The sequence below is a fragment of the Falco peregrinus genome, chromosome Z (assembly GCF_023634155.1).
Source record: "Falco peregrinus isolate bFalPer1 chromosome Z, bFalPer1.pri, whole genome shotgun sequence".
Lineage (NCBI taxonomy): Eukaryota > Metazoa > Chordata > Aves > Falconiformes > Falconidae > Falco > Falco peregrinus.
The window spans coordinates 39,612,485-39,618,484 of NC_073739.1; the positions used below are offsets into that span (position 1 = coordinate 39,612,485).

General features: G+C 37.4%; 1 long non-coding RNA gene across 1 annotated transcript in view; it reads left to right on the forward strand.

Moving 5' to 3' along the window:
- Window positions 1–2,943, forward strand: part of LOC114013040 (uncharacterized) — a 114,964-nt gene extending 112,021 nt beyond the window's left edge. Inside the window, exon 3 of the long non-coding RNA XR_003555882.2 lies at window positions 2,810–2,943. This is a non-coding gene — a long non-coding RNA (uncharacterized LOC114013040). The remainder of the gene's footprint in view (window positions 1–2,809) is intronic.
- The last annotated feature ends 3,057 nt before the right edge of the window (window positions 2,944–6,000 follow it).

The window sequence follows — 6,000 nt, forward strand, 5'->3', positions numbered from 1 at the left end:
TGCCCTTTTTGAAGACTGGGGTGACATTGGCTTTCCTCCAGTCCTCAGGCACATCTCCTGTCCTCCATGACTTCTGAAAGATGATGGAGAGTGGCTTAGTGATAACATCTGCCAGCTGCCTCAACACTCCCATCAGGGCCCATGGATTTGGGGATGTCAGGTTTGCCTAAATTGTCTCTAATGTGTTCCTTCTTGGCCAAATGGAACTTTTCCTTTCTCCATACTTCGTCTCTTGCCTCCAGGGTCTGGGAAACCGAAGGGCCGGCCTTGGCAGTAAAGGCTGAAACAAAGGTGGCATTCAGTAACGTTGCCCTCTCTGTATCCTTTGTCACCAGGGCACCCACCTCATTCAGCAGTAGGCCCATGTTTTCCCTAATCATCCTTTTGCTACTGATGTACTTGAAGAAGTCCTTCTTGTTGTCCTTGACATCCTTTGTCAGATTTAATTCCAAACCAACCTTAGCCTTCCTCATTGCCTCCTGCATGTTCTGACAACATCTCTATATTCCTCCCAGGTGGCCTGTCCCTGTTTTCCACATCCCTTAAACTTCCTTCTTCTTTCTATTAGAAGGCTATTCTAGGCTATCATCCATTGCTATACAACAGTGATGTATATTCCTGCTAATGTAAGAGTCTCAGACAACAGATTCATTGAATAAACATATTATTTCACTATGAACATGACTCGAGTATTCTGAAATGGCATATTGAATCTTTCTTAAAATTGAATCTTTCTTTAAAAGCATTTCTAATGGCTATATGGTTTACAGTCTCTTCTTAAAGTAAAGGCAGATGAAACTAAAATCACTTAAAAATTACCCTTGAAGAACAGATGGCTTCAATGCAAATGTGAAGTGTCTTGCAATTTGTGTACTATAAATTGAAAATTGGTTTTAAGACTTCCCTGTGTGTTTAGGATTACAATTTAAAATTTAACCACTGTACTGTCACAAAGTGATTTCAGATTGTTACTTCTTGTATCTTTTTCCTTCTTTAACACTAAACACTATTAGTCCTGTTTGGTGCACGTGACATTTTTCAGCACGTTTGACTCCCTTCTGGCTCTGTGTCCATATTTGTACAGATGAAATATATAGTATTGGAATTCAGAAGTATGTATAGGACTGCAGTCATAAAGAAGAATAACATTCGTGCTGCATCTGACATCAGAGTGTACCAAATGGCTATTTTAAAAAAATAGAGCTGATTAATAGTAGTTGGACCAAATTCAGGAACCAGCTAAGATGATATATGGCAAAAGAGTAAGAGTTTGGACTGAATTTGAAAGTGACAATGTATGGTTTAGGTCTGGGAATCCAGTGGTTCGGTTTAGAAATGGGGTTTTCACATAAGGCTTCAGTTGTGTGACAAGCATATGAGCACCTGAGGGACAATCAGGCACTAGGAGTGAAGCTAAAGGGGAACAGCAGCTAAAAGTTGCTGGCCCTAAAACCCTTGCTGAGACAGGCTCCAGGGTATGCCCATAAAGACATGCTGGGGAGATAGGGAGGGTGAGAAAAGCTTTATGGGCAAAGTCATTAATCTATAGGTGTAAAGGTTAACAGCTCACTGGCATCACCAAGGGACGTTATGGTTTAAAGAAGGAAAAGCCGAAAAATAGCTAAAGCTGAATAAGGTCAAAGGGAGTACAGGAGCCATCAGGCTGCACAAGCTACCTTTGCTCCAGAGACTGAAGAGGGTTGCTCAGCAAAGCCATGGTTAGAGACAAAGTTGAGGTGAAAGGGGCACTGACGCAGGTGGGACAGAGCAGGTACCAGGATATGTTTTAACAGTTGCATGAGTTCAGGTCACATGCCTGCGCTGGTATTTGTTGCTCAAATTTTATGTGCTGCTTTGTTAAGTTCAATGGTACATGCAGAAGAGACAGGAGCTGATGCTCTAGGAATAGGGTCTAGAAACAGTCTCAAAACAGGTATTTCCACTGCTGACTTTAGAGGAGTCTGGGTCCAGATGGACAGGACTAATAAAATCGGAGTGTGCCTGGGCCTGATAGGCTATGTTGCAGGCTGGCCACCTCAGTGATCACCCAAACATTAACCTGTTTTTTGACAAGACTTTCAGCTAAGATTAGGATTGAGTACAGAGTAAAGCAGAAACACTCATTTTTCCCCTGATGCAAGAGCTTCAAGTCAGAGTAGAAAGGCCTGTATCCGCCCATACGAAGCAGCTCAGCACGTTTAGACAATTTTCTGCAACCTGTTTCTTATGCAAATATTTGTTAAAGGTGCTGCAACATTTTATCTGCAAATAACATACTTCCAGTGGCAAATCACTGATTCAGCTTGATATGATTCTACTGCAGTGTAATTACAGACAAGCACTTCAAGTGCTTCCTATAGTTGACAAACTTGCATCATATTTTTAAGAGGACTTCAAACCTAAGAAGCCAGTATTAGAGGGGTGTCCCATTGCGGTATATACATAAGCAACCAGTGGGGCACGAACAGATCTACACTTGAGAACATGAACCAATGTTTTTGCTGAGAAAAGTCAATGCACTTGCAAATAAGTTGTCCTGCTCCAAAATGAAAAATTTATTCTCAGGAATTAAAATAATTCATGTTTTTAACACTTTACGTGTAGACACAATTTCCAGTGGCTCTTATGGTCATTCAGCCAACAGAAGAGATGTTTTACAGCTTAGAGCACTTGAGAAACCTGGTTACATTTTGCTAGTACCCAACTCTACATACTGTCCTTTGATGCAACTTTAACACAGTCCAAACCTTTCCTGAATCTCAAATGATTACCACAAAGATAGAAACAATGGTGCTAACTTTCCTTATAGGTAACTCATTCTTCGCTTTCCTTTATCTGGCCTCCATTGTGGCAGATTTGATTGTGTGGTATGGAACACCAGAAGATTGTATTCACTGTGACAGAGAATTGGGGCACAAAAGCAGCATCAGCCTTCAGGGTAAGTTCCTGAATACTTATACATGATTTGTATTTTGGCTTATTTTGGAGATGGCAGTAAACATCAGCTGAGAAAAATCTATGGAATGACCCACAAGGAGATTTGATCACAACATTTTGGAAGGATAAGTTATTAGCTCCTACAAATTATTTGTATCCATTTCCTTGATAATTCATAAGTGGTTCAGCAGTGTTTGGTTTATTCCTAGCTGTTACTTTCTTTCTTTCTTTTTTTTTTTTTTTTTACCCTGGTGTTTTCTTTCCTTCAAAACCTGTTGTATTTGATTACTGCTGGCCTATTAGTGTTACTATTCCTTTTACAGTATGATCCTCACACCCTCATGTGAACGTTATTGCAGTACTTAATTTGCTACTTTGTTGTCATATGTCAAAAAAACCCACCCTACACTGGTGCTATCATCTTGTCACTGTTACATGTTTAACAAGCAGTTTCTAGAGCCACAATCAGATCTGTACATGAAAAATTTTAAAACAGCAAGACCTTTGCCAGCCTTCCTCTTAGATACCATCCCAGCCCCACCTAGACCAAATCAGTCACTCAAACAGGAAATATGCATATACATCTGCACGTTGTTCCTTCCTTGCTGCTAATATAGTCAAAAAGAGTCCAAATCCTCTTCATTCATTCGCTAGTGCATAATGGCTACACTCATTTCCAAAAAAAATCACAAGCCCTTAGAGTAAATTAAACATTTGTATAGTTTGAAGCTGTAATTATCTTTTTAGATTGCAGAAGGGTTTTTCCTTGTTTTTCTTTGTCTGTGTTGGGGACCTAAACCTTGGGGGTGGCATAATTGGCACCCACCACGCAGACAGTTTGTCCACTCCTCAAGCAATCTGTCAGTCAAGTTTCAGTCATATGATTCCCAGTCCTTCCCTATGTTCCTACTCTGTAACTGCCCAAAAGCCAAAACAGTGTCAACCACGCACAATCTTGAAATCCACTTTCTCATCTCATGCTTATAAAAGCAGATGTTAACATTTTCTTTCAAGCAATTTGTTTCTACAGTAGGCTGTATTGAATTTAGGAAAATGTATCAAGGATTGCATGGCCAATAATCACATGTACAATAGCATCGATTTTAACTTACTTTTTCTTCTTAAAACATTATTCAGTCCTGAAGTAATTTGCTGATTTTTTTTTACACCAAGACAAACAGGTTTGGTGCAGAAGTAGGAGGATGGTAGGAACTCCACACAGCATGAAGAGAAATTTGAAAATTTTATTGAGAAACCTGCATAACTGAAATTCTGTCTGAATTATTCAGGTTTTCTGAAGTCCGTAAAGGCATTTAATAAAAAATCAATATTTTTAAGTAGTTCCCTAGCTTATGCTTTAGAATTTCTGTGTTAAACAAGATATATATTGCTAAAAGTAAAAAATTATCTGCATACATGGAGGGGGGGGGGGGGGCGGGGAACCAATTACACGCTGAACATCCATACAACCAGATAAAGCTGATATTTGGAATTATTAGTTCAGGGGGGAAAAGTTAAAAAATAAGAATTAAATATTTAAAGTTAAGTAAGCTTTATGCATAGCAATAAAGAATCATTAAAAACTTCACTGTGGAATTTCAAAAGCATCTTTCATAGGAAAAATTTACAATGGATCTTGAGATAAAATGACAAAACAATTAATCAGTGAATATTTGGTCATTGCTATCTAATAAATCTGTGTCTGACTAGTCAATTACTTTATGTGAACATCAACATACTTTTGTAGAGAAAAATAAATTGCTAGGGTTTTTTGCGGCAATCTGCACTTTATAAAAATTGAGCCAAAGAAAAGTGTTTTTGTGGAATTCAAAGAAAAATAGAAATTATTAAAACTAATCATTTAAAAAATTAAATCTCTGAAAATTGAGGAAAATGTATCCTCCTTCCTAACATTCACCATTTCACTTTTGAAGCGCAGGACTTTTTCTTGCAATAAATGTCAGTGCAAATTTTGAGTAAATGTTTCTCTTAATTATATGGACTTTTTAAGTGAGCCCAATTTATTTGCAAACTTTTTTCCACTCACATGTGCAAGCAAGAAGTTGTTAGCCGAAATATATTTCAAAATAATGGATTTTAAACATATGTTGTAACCTCTTGATTTAGAAACATCCCAACATGGAAATGTGTGAAATCTTTCCAATCAAACAGGTTTAAATTTCATGCATGTAAAAAGTTTCAAATTAATTGTTTACGAGGAGTTATTTCAGAAATGACATTAAGAAGCTGGATAATATTATTAGAACAATAACTTTGCAAACACAATTTGCAAACAGAATATAAGGCAAAACAGTCAGTATGAGTAATTCGTTACATTCTTCTGATAATTCAGTTTTAAAATTACATATCAACAGGTTTTGTATTTTTGAGAGACTGGATAGAGCAAAATCTTCCTGTTTGTGTAAGTTTGCAAGTAAACTACAAGGAATATGTATGTACACACAAAGAACCCACCAAAACCCAAGCCTCAGAAAGTTTAATATCAGCTTCAGTTACATTCTGTAAGAATACACATTTCACAGACATGTTCTTGCCTAAATGTCAGCAGTATACACACTTATTAGACACACTGTCAACAACCGAAGAGGGTTTGCTTATGGCTGAATGTCATCTGCAAGCTGTTAGGAGTCTAATCTCACCATCTGACAAATGTTAATGGTTTAGCAAGGCATCAGATCCATTCAAGGAAAAAATGTTCCCTATGAACAGAGAAAGTGCAAATGAGATCCTACAGTAATAACTGTTAATATGACTTGCTTATGCAACAGCAATTTCAATCAGTCTTTATAAATCCACGTCGGATGCAGGCATTTACATTTTCTCTATTTTGCATATCCACATGTATGAAGACTGCTCAATCATTCATATTCATGTGCAGTGAAGAAATAAAGCTTAAAAAAAACAAACAAAAAAAAAAACCAAACAAAAAACCAACACTGTGAAATTTCCTGATATAGGGAAATTAAATCAGTTGTTTTGCTTTTCAACTCTATTTCACAACTTTAGGCAAACAGAAACAAATGACAATTGCTGTCCACTGAA